Below are 13,731 nucleotides of genomic sequence, written 5' to 3' on the forward strand. Positions count from 1 at the left end.
ATCAGATGGAGAGGTATCCATGCGATAAAACCAAGTCTGGTTCCACTCTTTGGGGTGACTGTGGAGTTTGGGATGAGGGAAGGTGACTTCTTTCCTTTTCTAAACCGCCATTCCGCCCAGTTCCATATTGGGTCCATCCGAGAACTCTGTGCGACGATTTAAGTGAAAAAATCCCTAAACAATTCGACTGTAGGTTCCTCTTGCAGGTAAACCTCACAGAAGACTTGGAAGTGGCAGATGTTGGTCACAGAATTGGAACCGATGTCTTGAGGGCGCAGCTGAAAATTGGCTAGTACATCTCGGAAAAATTTCGAGCCGGGAGGGCTAAAACCTCGACTCAGATGGTCAGCAAACACGACTACCTCTCCGTCCTTGGGTGTAGGAGGATTTTCCGGGCCAGGGACCCTCTAGTGGATGACATCTTTCTTGGCTAAAGTGCCCGTTTTAACAAGATTGTTTAACTGTTCTTCGGTTACTCGAGAAGGAGCCCAATTGCATTCATAGACTTGCTTGGCCATGGCAATGAAAGATCTGAAACATGATTATTGCCGGTTTAAGATTTACAAAGGACAACTATACAGCGGTATAAGGATGTAAGCATATTGTTAAACCGGAATTGGTTATTCGTAAACCGGAGTCTGACAATAGAAATAGTACAATGATGAATGCATTGGCGGTTCAACAGGGGACTAATGGTATCTACTGGGTCATCATTCTGCATATGAAGTTAAACCACCCAATCTGGTATTAAAAATGTATAAGTGAAGGAAGAAACAAGTTTCACATCTTGCCAGGGTAATTTCAGATCTACCGCGCGTTGGAAAAACAAAATATATTCTGACCTAATTTCCAGCGTGTTAAAGGTTCACCAAGTTCAGATGAGTTGGATATCAAGCAGGTGCCTTAACAAGAAGAAGGGATTCTAAACTACAAAAGGCGCTGAAAATAGTCAGATCTAACTGGCCATTGGTGCTACCAAAGGAAGAACAGCTTCAAGCTATGAAGAACACCGAACCCTAATGGCGGATCTAGGGCGAGAAGAAGAGGGACTTACTGGTGCAGGAGGAAGCAGCGGAGGATCACCGCTTTTCTCTAGTACGATCAGGTTGATGCAGCGGCCTTTGTCGAAGCAGAGGCGAAGGACGATGGCGGCGGCAGAGCTTGAGGGTCGGTCGGCGCGAGGAAGACGATGACGCGAAGAGGCACTAGGGGGAAAATGGAAAGACCCCCTGGCCCTATTTATAAGGGCAGAAAGATAAGCGTCAGGCGCGAGAATCGAGGAGCCTAAATTTTGGATATGAGGCGGAGCTGTCGCCTCGATTGTCGGAGGCTCATTAATGAAGGTGGATTATACACAGTTTTAAATAACAGGTGATGTCACGGCGGTTTACCATGGTCCTAGAAGATGATGTCATGGCGGTTTACAAGATTATGTGAAGATGTTGAAGAAGAAATTTTCTTAAGTATTGAGGATTGACATGAACCAGTTCAAATCAATCTGGGGCCTAATGTTGGGGATATTACCACTGGACATAAACCGGCCAGGAGAGGCCGGGTTAACCCCATAAGTAGTTCATCTGTATCTGAAGTCCATGAAGACAGACGGTGACGCTTTATGAAGGCCCAGGGCCCAAAGCCGGTTTAAGGCCTGTAGACATAAACCGGCATTGATATGTAAACTTGTGTTGTAAGATAGAAGTAGCAGAGACCGAGCCGCACACGATTAGGAGCCGGCCTCGGGATTCTGTAAACCGACGGGCGTCAACCCATGTATATAAGGGGACGACCCGGCGGCGGTTCAAGGACACAGACAACAACTCGAGACTCCGGCAAAGCATATTCGCTCCCTGGTCATCGAAACCTCAGCAATTCCATCACAACTGGACATAGGCTTTTACCTTCATCGTAAGGGGCCGAACTAGTATAAAACTCTCTTGCGTCCCTTGTCCGCTTTAACCCCTTTAAGTTAACCCGTAGCGATGGCTCCACAACTAAGTCCTTTCTCTAGGACATCTGCCGTGACAAAACCACGACAAGATGCATGCTGGATAGCGGTCGATGTGTGGAGTAATAGTAGTAGATGCAGGCAGGAGTCGGTCTACTTGTCGCGAACGTGATGCCTATATACATGATCATGCCTAGATATTCTCATAATTATGCACTTTTCTATCAATTGCTCGACAGTAATTTGTTCACCCACCGTAATACTTATGCTATCTTGAGAGAAGCCACTAGTGAAACCTATGGCCCCCGGGTCTATTTTCCATCATATAAGTTTCCAATCTATTTTTACTTTGCAATCTGTACTTTCAACCTTTATCATAAAAATACCAAAAATATTATCTTATCATCTCTATCAGATCTCACTTTTGCAAGTGGCCGTGAAGGGATTGACAACCCCTTTATCGCGGTGGTTGCAAGGTTCTTATTTGTTTGTGTAGGTACGAGGGACTTGCGTCTAGCCTCCTACTGGATTGATACCTTGGTTCTCAAAAACTGAGGGAAATACTTACGCTACTTTGCTGCATCACCCTTTCCTCTACAAGGGAAAACCAACGCAGTGCTCAAGAGGTAGCAGCTTCGGTCGGCAAACTGGAGGAAGAGAACGCCAAGCTGAAAACTACCCTTGATAAAGCCAACATGGAGGCGACTCGTCTGAAGAAGGACAAGAGGGCCCTGACCGACAAAGTGGAAGACATCGCCCGCAAGGGAGATGACTTGGAAAATTATCTGGGAGGACTTGCCAAGAAGCTGTTCGTCATGCTTGAAGGTGTTTTTCTTTGTCTGACTGATTTATTGTTGTCGACTCGATATATAGCCATTGACTCATCGTTATATTGCATGTGCAGAATTTTGCCAAAAATTCGAGGAAGAGACTGAGCGAGTTGAGACAAGCTTGGACCCCATCCTCTCTCCTGTGAAGGACTAAGCTGCCATGAACGTGCTCCGACTGGAATCCCGTGTCGCTGGCGTTGTCTACTACCTTGCTCCTCTGAAAGTTGCGGTGTCGCGAATCGACACAGCACTCTGGCCAAGGGCGACGCTCCAAAATGACCTCGAGTCTCTGATGGATCGACTCAATGAGGTCCCTGGTCGGGTGCAAGAATGGAAGAAGTCTTCTGCTCGCTGCGGTGCTGACGTGGCTCTGTCCCTGGTTCGTGTCCACTGCAAGGAAGCGCGAGAAGAGAAGCTAGCAGCAATCAAGGTCGCCAATACCAAAAAGCACGACTTCCAATCCTTCATGGAAACTTTCATTGCTGCTGCCACTCGGATTGCTGATGGAATCGACCTGGACGAGTTCGTCGAGCCAGCTAGCCCTCCTCCCGCAGAGTGAACAAACTTTATGCCCTGCCTTAAATTTGCCTCGGAATGCCGAGTGATTTTGTAACCGTAAAACTCCTTCGGGCCTGATGCCCGAGTACTTTAATCCGTGGTCTGGAACCTTAGGATTTATCTGAACTTGGTTTTTCTCTGGATATGCTGGTGTTTGCCTTCGAGTGGAACTTGTTTCTTCACTCGGAATAGTCTTTGTATTTGTGATACAGCTCCTAGGAGAAGGTGGCAGTCGACCTGTACCTCGTGGTCCTTGCGGAACAGGATGGAGCGCACATTGTACTTATGCGCAGCTCTGAGGAGAAGGTCGCAGTCGACCTACACCTCGTCGTCCTTGCGGATCGGAATGGAGCGCACATTGTACTTATGGCGCAGCTCTGAGGAGAAGTTCGCAGTCAACCTACACGTCGTCGTCCTTGTGGATCGGGATGAAGCGCACAATGTACTTATGGCGCAACTCTGAGGAGAAGGTTGCAGTCGACCTACACCTCGCCGTTCTTGCGGATCGTGTTTCAAACTTAGGCGAGTACTGGACTGCAGCTAAGCCCCCGAGTGAGAGGCTTGCTCACCAATCGGTAAGATTTTTCAAGCTTAGGCGAGTACTGGACTACAGCTAAGCCCCCGAGTGAGAGATTTGCTCACCACTCGGTATGATTTTTTAATCTTAGGCGAGTACTGGACTGCGGTTAAGCCCCCGAGTGAGAGGCTTGCTCACCACTCGGTAGGATTTTTCAAACTTAGGCGAGTACTGGACTGTAGCTAAGCCCCCGAGTGAGAGGCTTGCTCACCACTCGGTAGGATTTTTCAAACTTAGGCGAGTACTGGACTGCAGCTAAGCCCCCGAGTGAGAGGCTTGCTCACCACTCGGTAGGATTTTTCAAACTTAGGCGAGTACTAGACTGCAGCTAAGCCCCCGAGTGAGAGGGTTGCTCGCCACTTGGTGGGATTTTTCAAACTTAGGCGAGTACTGGACTGTAGCTAAGCCCCTGAGTGAGAGGTTTGCTCACCACTCGGTAGGATTTTTTAATCTTAGGCGAGTACTGGACTGCAGCTAAGCCCCCGAGTGAGAGGGTTGCTCACCACTCGGTAGGATTTTTTAAACTTAGGCGAAACGGATTCGCAGCTAAACCTCCGAGTGAGAGGCTTGCTCTTCACTCAGCAGGATTTTCTTTTTTGGAACTTAGTCGAAGCGGATTCGCAGCTAAGGCACCCACCGGGGGATTTAGAGCACATAAAAAGGATTAACAATCATTTAGGAGAATGTAAAACTGTGTCTTTGATAATCAAACTAGAAGGTATTTCTTATTACATCTCAACAGTCTGAATGCTTAAGTATAAAAGGGGCAGAGTAGCTCCGCATTCCAAGCGTGTGGCTCGTCTTTATTGTGCTCGACATTGTAGAGGTGATATGCTCCGTTGTGGAGCACTTTGGTGACGATGAAGGGGCCTTCCCAAGCAGGAGTGAGCTTGTGTGGTTTCTGCTGATCCACTCGAAGAACCAAGTCCCCCTCTTGAAATGCTCGACCCCTCACGTTTCTGGCATGGAATCGACGCAGGTCTTGCTGATAAATGGTCGACCGGATCAGAGCCATCTCTCTTTCCTCTTCCAGGAGATCAACTGCATCTTTCCGAGCCTGTTCTGCTTCATCTTCTGAGAAAATTTCAACTCGGGGTGCATTGTGAAGCAAGTCACTCGGAAGCACGGCTTCAGCCCCATAGACTAAGAAGAATGGAGTTCGACTAGTCGACCGATTAGGAGTTGTCCTCGATCCCCAAAGCACTGATGGAAGTTCGTCAACCCAAGCGCCTGCTGCATGCTTGAGGTCACGCATCAATCGAGGTTTCAGTCCATTGAGAATCAATCCGTTTGCTCTTTCAGCTTGCCCATTCGACTGAGGATGGGCGACTGAAGCATAGTCGACCCGAGTGCCTTGTGTCGGATCACGGGTTCCGGCAAAACCCTTAAGGTTCAAACACAGGGGTGCGCGCGAAGTTCTCCCCCTACCGATCCACGTCCTAGCTTGCTAAGATCTCAAGAACGAACTCACAAACTCACAACACAAGGGACACAAGATTTATACTGGTTCGGGCAACCGTTGTGGTGTAATACCCTACTCCAGTGTGGTGGTGGATTGCCTCTTGGGCTGATGATGAACAGTACAAAGGGGGAAGAACAGCCTCCTGAGGATGAGGTGTTCTTGTGCTTGGCGAACTTGTGTGGGTGAGGATTACTCAAGATGAGATGCCTGAGGCCTCGTTCGAGTTGCCCCCTACTGTGGTGGCTAGTCCTATTTATATAGGCCCTGGTCCTCTCCCCAAATATTGAGTGGGAAGGGAGCCAACAACGGCCAATTTGAAAGGGGACAGCTAGTACAGCTTATCCTGAGAAAAGCGGTCTTCACCTGCAAAAGGCTTTAGTGGTGACGCCGCCTTGGGCTCCATGGTGACCTCCGTCTTGCCGTCCTACTGGTCTTGGTCTCGTTGCACTGATATGGAAACCTTTGCTTGATGCCTCGGTACTCCACGCCTGCGCTTGCCTCCTTTGCACCAAAGAGGAAACAAGGACACTGCGCTGGCGCCCACCTGGTCTCGATCATCATGGCTCACGTCACGAGAACCTCGCGAGGTTTGCCTCTCCTTGATCTCTCCGCCCTCGCGAGCCTGCCTGGCGAGGTCGCTCCTGAGGAGGTCTTGCATCGTCCGCCTCGCGAGGCTTGGCCCCTCGCAAGGGTCTTGAATGCCTTGTTGATGAAGATGGGCCTTACAGGCCTGCTAGCAAAGCCACGCCATGGGCCGCAGGTAGGCAAGTCTGGGGACCCCCGTTCCCAGAACGCCGACAGTAGCCCCCGGGCCCAAGGCGCGCTCGGGCTTGGCTTCGAGGCGAAGCCAAAGGTCAAGTGCGGAGCGTCGCAGGCCCCAACAGCCTGCGGCCTCGGTCGACGCATGGCGGTTGATTGGACGTGGGCGTCTCCGCTTCCCCACGCTGCCTCGGCAACTGCCCGACTTGACAAAAAGGCTGGCGCGGGCAGCGCTTGTCTTCACTTCTTCCCTTCGCCTTGCTCAGATCCCCTTTCTTGCGCCCTGCCTCCAAAATCTTCAGATCTGCTTCCATCTCCTCCTGCACCAGCGACCAATGGCGTTGCGCAAGGTCAGGCCCTCCTCGTCGCCGGCTTGGTACGAACCTGCTCTTGACGCGCCCAATGTCTCGGAGAAGAAACTCGCCGCCACGCGCTTGCTGGCAGCGGGGGAGAGCAATGAGAGGGGGAAGACAGAGCTCCGGGTTGCCTCCGACGTGCCGGAGCCCGAGGGAAGCACGTTATTCCCCTTCTTCACGAGCAGCATCACCGCGGGGTTGGTTCCCCCCTTCTCTGACTTCTTCTATGAGGTCCTCGGCCACTATGGGCTGCAGGTGATGCATCTTCATCCCAACTCCATCCTCCTCCTATCCATCTTCGCCTACTATTGCGAGGTGTATCTGGGCGTGATGCCGTCCGTGGCTCTGCTGCGCCACTTCTTCTTCCTCCGTGTCAGCGAGGGCCATATCTCCGGGTGCGCCAATTTCATCACGGCCGGCAAGGCCAACTCGATATCGAACACCGGGAAGAAGGTCGACAACCTCAGGGCCAAATGGGTCATGATGGGCGCCAAGTGCGTCCACCCGCGCTTGGCGCTGCCGACAAAGATGCCCCAGTCCGAGAAGGGGTGGTCTCATGCAGAGCTTACTGATGAGCGGGCGTCGTCGGTGTTGGAGCAGATGAAGACTGACTTGAAGCCGGGCAACGCGAAGGCGGCCAAAGTGACAAGGGCCATGCTCCTGAGGGAATTCTTGACGCTGCGCGTTGCTCCACTTCAGGCGCGTGCGCGCCCTTTGTGGAGGCTTGGAGATGAAGAGGACAAGATTCCCCTGAGCTCGGAGGCCTTGCCCGACAATGAGCTGTCTGTAGTTTTGCGCCTCTTGGTTGGGGACAACCAAGAGTACCCGCCGAGCGCCTTCATTCCCTTGTTCCACTGCAAGGACTGGGAGCAGATCGTGGCTTCCAGGCCGACCTTTGACGGCCGCAGGCTGGTGCCGCCGGCGCCTACCGGGGCCCCTGTGGTGCCGAAACCGGTGGATCTGTCTTCTGACGAATCCCGCGGGAAGGAAGAAGGGGAGGAGGACTCGGAGGAGACCCCTGAGGATATGGGAGAAACCTCCCCCTTGAGCAAGGCCGACATCCTCCGCACCCTGCCGGACGACGACGAGGCCGACGCCCACTGTTCTCCTGCTGCGCCATTGTTCTCAGGTTCTTTTGCCTCCTCTGCAGTCTTGGAGCGTGCCCTTTCAGAGATGGCCCAGCTGCGAGAAGATCTCCGGAGCGCGGATCCGCGCCTGGTGGTCGGGCGCCTGGAGCTAGCATCCAGCTGGCTTCAATCTAACATGGCAGTCCGAGCGACGCTGAACCAGGCCGCAACAGCCTCCGAGAAGGAGAAGCGAGCCGCCGCGCAGGCTGCGGCCGATCGCGAGGCGGCGCTGAAGGACGCCAAGGCCGCCCACGACCGCTGCCGGGCGTTGGAGAAAGAGCTGAAGGGCATGCGTGATGAGCACACAGAAGAAGCTCGAGGCCGCCGGGTGAAGGAGGAGGAGATGAGGGCTCGGGAGGATGCCATCAAGAACCACGACGCCGAGCTGGGGGAGCTGGAGAAGACGCAAGCCGCTGAACGCGGCCGGCTGGAGGAGCTGGAGCGGAAGGTGGAGGCGGAGAAGGTCGATCTTGAGGCCAAGGCGAAGGTCATGGCTGAAGACCGTGTGGCCTTCTCGCTCCTTGAGTAGAGGTCCCGCATGGCGCTGAAGTCACTGTACGAGAAGGGCTTGGAGAAGCCGCTGACCACCGACAAGGATGGCCCTGCTCAGCTGCTTCCCTTCTTGGTGAAGGCGCTCGAGGAAGTCGTGGAGGGCATCGGTCCCATGGCGGAGGCAGAGGCTCGCGTTCTTTCTTCAGCCGCGCTGACGCGGGTCTTCAGTCACCTGCACCTTCATGACCCCAGCGCTCGTCTTGACGAGCTGCTGGAGCCTGTAGCTGACGCGGCTGCCGCCGCAGCCGTGAAAGGTCAACTGGAGATCCTATTGAAGAAGTTCCGTGGCTTCACCCCCGCGCCTTCGACAGGTAGTGCCACCGATCCCGCGACTCCAGCTGGCGGTGCAGGCAAAGGCGATGCCACCAAGGAAGGAGCACCTCTTATGGGCGACGGCAGTGTCCAGGGGTGACCTGCGGCTGCTTTTCTGTTTTATTCCTGCAACATGCACCATGCCTCGTGGAGGCGTTAAATTCGCGTTTGATATTGTGAGAACAATATGTCTTGTAATATTTGCTTTGAGATTTTGCAATTTTCTTCCTATTTGCTTTGTGTTCTGCGTCGGCAGAGCCCAGCCCCGCGCATACCTCAACCGCCGTTAGGCCGACCGGAGACCAGGACGGACCAAGGAGTGAGGGGCTACGTGACCAGTTAGGCTCCTGAGTCACGATGCTCAGGAGTCCCCCTTGATGCGCAAACAGCTTATAGGAAGGATACGCAAGGATAGGTTAATGTTCTACGTCGGTAGAGCCCAGCCCCGCGCATACCTCAACTGCCGTTGGGCCGACCAGAGACCAGGACGTACCAAGGAGTGAGGGGCTACGTGACTAGTTAGGCTCCTGAGTCACGATGCTCAGGAGTCCCCCTTGACGTGCAAACAATCTCCATACCTTTGCCCTCGCCGAGGCTCGGCTCGGGAGGGCCGTGCGACGACCAGGTCCGAGGGACCTGGTTGAGTGGAGTGCGCTTCGGTGTGACCCGAGCGCAGCCCCCGTGCCTAGCCCCCTCGCACGGCTCTCCCGAGGGGGGGCATTGCGGTGAGGCCGGACACTGAGCTCTGGGGCTCCCTGAGGTTCGTACGGCCATGAGGCCGCCCTCAGTTGTTTATCACCAGCGCGGAGCGTAGTGCTTGCGCTTGTGCACGGGCATAGCCGCTCCTCGGCAGTGTCGACGGCCAGCGGGGAGCATGGTGCTTCCACTGGTGCGTGGGTGGGGGACTCCCTACTGCGGGGAGCCCCCGGGGCGTGTACAGCCCCGCCCTGACACGTGGCTGGCACGGCAGGGCTAGACGAGGTGTATCTGGGCACTCGTGAGCCAGCGCGGGACTCATGAGGCCCTAGCTCAAGGCGGGTTGCGCCTGGTCTTGGTTCTTGTTCGCTGTGTTAGTCCTGCGAGGTGGTCAGACAACCTGCGCCGAACGAATCTGCTAAGGTTATCGCGTGAGAAAGATGAGCACCAACGGCCCCAGGAGGTGACGTGAATGGGGCCGGCCCGCCAGACAGAGCTCAGCCGCTGGATTTATCGACGTTGCAGGGACGGGCCCGAGCACAGACGCCGTGCTTAACTTACTCACGCGAAGGGTCCTGGAGAAAGACGGCTGGCGCGCGGCTCCCATGGTGGGTGGCGATCGAGCAGGTAATAATCACAGGTAGATTAAGCATGGAAGTAGCAGGCTTAAGTAAATGCAGGGAAGATACATGCCATTGGGTCAGGCCCGAGCGGCTTGGGGATGATGTAGCCCGAGGGGCGCCCCCAACAAGGTAAGCTAAAGACACAAAAGATACATGCCGCAGGGACGGACCCACGCGGCCTAGGAATGATGTAGCCCTGGGAGCGCTCCCAGATAAACGAACTTGGAAAATGTCATCTGGTTCTGTTGATGAAGGAGAGTTGGGGCAGCTGAAGGTATGCGGCGAAGGGGTTGCTCCTCATGAGCCACCGGGGCCCTGAGCCTCGGGAGGCTCTGGGGGTCCAGGTGGTTCCTTGAGGAACGTCTCCATCTCCGTCAGCACAGCATGGTGCCTGGCCTCCTGAGCCACCAGGATGCTCTGCATGTTGCGCTGGTAGGCGGTCGGCACGCTCGGCAGGCCAAAAGGCATGCGAACGTAGCTGTGAGGTGGGCCCTCGCAGCGTCCCACGCGCGAAGGCCAGAAGAGCTCCTGAGAGGCGGCCCTGTTGAGCCCTGGGACGTTGATGCAGACGCGCAGCTCAGCATCCTCGCCTGGATGTGGAGCTGCACCTGGTGAGCGGCGGCCGCCGCGCATGGCCCTTGCGTCTTGCAGTTCCTGAGTGGTCTTGGTGATGAACTCCTGAACGGTGGGCACTCCTTGCCCTGTGTCCTCCTGAGGTAAACGTGCCGTGAAGCACGCCTCCAAGTGGTGCCCAAGCGCCTCCCTCGTGATGTTGGCAAAGTCTGAGGCCCTCCAGAAGAGAGCCCCCGAGCCCTGCCCGAGAGGGGCGCTGGGCGCGCTTTCCTATGCGATGGAGGGAGGCGCCCCAGGCGCGGGCGCCGATCCTAATGAGGCGCCGCTTACCTGAGGCCCTGCATGGTGCAACTGCTTCTTCTTCTTGGGGGTGGCCTCAGGAGGGCGCTCGCCCTTGCTGTCGGGGTCGTCGATTGCTACAGCTTGGAAGGCACGCTCGAGGGAGCACACCGCATCTCTTTCTTCGCACGGGACTGTGATGATTCCGCCGCTTCCCGGCATCTTGAGGACATTGTAGCCGTGATGGATCACCGCGATGAACTTCGCCAGGGCTGGATACCCGAGGATGGCATTGTACGGCAGGCGGATGTAGGCGACGTCGAAGTCGATGAGCTCGGTGCGGTAGTTGTTGCGTTCTCTGAAGGTGACGAAGAGGCGGACCTGCCCAATCGGGGTTGTGGGTCACTCCCGAGAAAGGCTTGGTAGGCTGAAGCTAGTCATATGGCACTTGGAGGTTGTCGAACGTGTCGACAGACAGGACGTTGAGCCCTGCACCGCCGTCTATGAGGGTCTTGGTAACTTGCACGTTGCTGATGACTGGGGAACAAAGCATCGGGAGGACGCGTGCAGTAGCTACGCACTTGAGCTGATCTGCTGAACTGAACGTGATGGGGCACTGGGACCATCTGAGCGGGTGTGTGGCCTCAAGCTTGGGGAGGACTGCATTCGCTTCGCGAGCAAACTGTTTGAAGATATGCTGTGAGGCTGGGGCTTGAGCTCCGCCCAAGATGCAGGCGATAGCGCGAGGCTCCTGGAAGCCCCCAGCCCCCTCGTCTTAATGGTGGTCGTCATTCCTTCTTGGCGGTGGCGGTAGTGGGGGAAGACCGGCGTTTCCCTGAGGACGATCCTCACGAGGCTGGTCCCTCCAGGCGCCCTCGCGAGGCTGATCCTGCCAGCGGTCCTCACGAGGCCGGTCGCGCCACTCCTGGCGCGGGCCACGGTCGTCCCAGCATCCGCCACCACGTCCTCCTCCTCGGCCGTAGCCCCAGTCGCTGTGCTCGGGGCATCGACCGAAGCAACCTTCTTGAATGGCTCTGAGCTCTTGATAGTCGCTGGTGTTGTGGGTATGCAGGTTATGGAAGGCGCAGAATGGTCAGCTGCTCTTGGATGACTCGGGTTGGTCCCTGCCGCGCTTGGTGTCCGGTTCCGCTGCGAGCACGGCTGCTCCCTTGCGCTTCACGTCCTTGGCCTTGGCTTTCTTCTCCTCCGGGTCTGTAGCCGGGAGCTCGAGGAGGGAGAGGCACCCCTCCTCGGCTCTTGCGCACTTGGTTGCCAGGTTGAACAGCTCCAGAGACGTGCACAACCCCTCGTGGATAGTGAGCTCCTCCTTCATCTTGACGTCTCGGACGCCATCAGAGAACGCGGAGATGATGGCCTCGTCCGTCACCTTGGGAATCCTTAGACGAACGTTGTTGAAGCGCTGGATGTACTTCTGGAGGGTCTCTCCTAGTTGTTGCTTGACGCGACGCAGGTCACCCGCGGCCGGGGGGCGGTTGCGAGTGCCCTGGAAGTTGGCGACGAAGCGGTTGCGCATCTCGTCCTAGGAGGAGATCGAGCCTGGAGGCAGGTTCAGGAGCCAGGAGCGGGCGCCATCCTTGAGAGCCATGGGAAACCAGTTCACCATGACTTTCTCGTCGCCGTTGGCTGCCTCGATGCTCAGCTCGTAGAGCTGCAGGAACTCCGCGGGGTCGGGGGTGCCGTCGTAGCAAGGAGGCGGATCTAGCTTGAGCTTGCCCGGCCAGGCGACGCTACGTAGCTCGGGCGTGAAGGCGCGACAGCCGGCCATGGTCACCGGGGCCCGCCTTGGAGGTGGAGCTTGGTCTTGGCGCCCGCGCGCCGCTACGGCAAGCGGCGCGGGGCCTTGCCACAGCAGACGATCCTGGCGCGGCGGTGCGAGGAGTGGCGGAGCGTTCTCTTGCGGTCGAGGGACTTCTTGACAGCCTCTTTCTTCACGCACGGGCGTCGGACGCGGTGGGTCGCGCTGTGGAGCCGCGCGCCTTGGCGCCAGGGCGCCATCTTGGTGTAGAGGTGGTGGAGGTGCTCCGTGAGCCACGTCGCCCGTGGCTGGCGGAGGGCGAGGCAGAGAGAGGGACGGCGCAGGGGAGCCTCCTGCGGCGCGGACAAGCTCGGCGATGCGGTCGAGCCAGTCCTTGTAGAGGTCATCGACTGGGCGGTAGCGCAGGAGCTCGTGCGCCATGAGGAGCGCGGCCCATGCGTCCGTGGGAACGCGATGAGCGTGAAACGACGAACCAGCGGGAGTCAGCGATGGAGTGGCGATGCGGCCGTCCTTTCGCACCGAGGGGTGCAACGAGGACGCTTGCTGCTCGTTCCCCACCGGGCCGGTGGCGGCATTGGCGACAAGCGACGGAGAGCGACTGGGTGGCCCGCCGACAGGGGTCGTCTCAGCAACGCGGGTTGCGAGGGCAGCCTGGTGCTCGGCACGGGCACGGCGTGCGTCCGCCATGGAGATGATGAAGCGACGTGACGCGGAGCGATGGAAGGGAAGCTTCGGCACACCCCTACCTGGTGCGCCAAATGTCAAATCACGGGTTCCAGCAAAACCCTTAAGGTTCGAACACAGGGGTGCGCGCGAAGTTCTCCCCCTACCGATCCACGTCCTAGCTTGCTAAGATCTCAAGAACGAACTCATGAACTCACAACACAAGGGACACAAGATTTATACTGGTTCGGGCCACCGTTGTGGTGTAATACCCTACTCCAGTGTGGTGGTGGATTGCCTCTTGGGCTGATGATGAATAGTACAAAGGGGGAAGAACAGCCTCCTGAGGATGAGGTGTTCTTGTGCTTGGCGAACTTGTGTGGGTGAGGATTACTCAAGATGAGATGCCCGAGGCCTTGTTCGAGTTGCCCCCTACTGTGGTGGCTAGTCCTATTTATATAGGCCCTGGTCCTCTCCCCAAATATTGAGCGGGAAGGGAGCCAACAACGGCCAATTTGAAAGGGGACAGCTAGTACAGCTTATCCTGAGAAAAGCGGTCTTCGCCTGCAAAAGGCTCTGGTGGTGACGCCGCCTTGGGCTCCATGGTGACCTCCGTCTTGCCGTCCTGCTGGTCTTGGTCTC

This window comes from Aegilops tauschii, chromosome 3, assembly GCF_002575655.3.
Source record: "Aegilops tauschii subsp. strangulata cultivar AL8/78 chromosome 3, Aet v6.0, whole genome shotgun sequence".
In the NCBI taxonomy this organism is placed as follows: Eukaryota; Viridiplantae; Streptophyta; class Magnoliopsida; order Poales; family Poaceae; genus Aegilops; species Aegilops tauschii.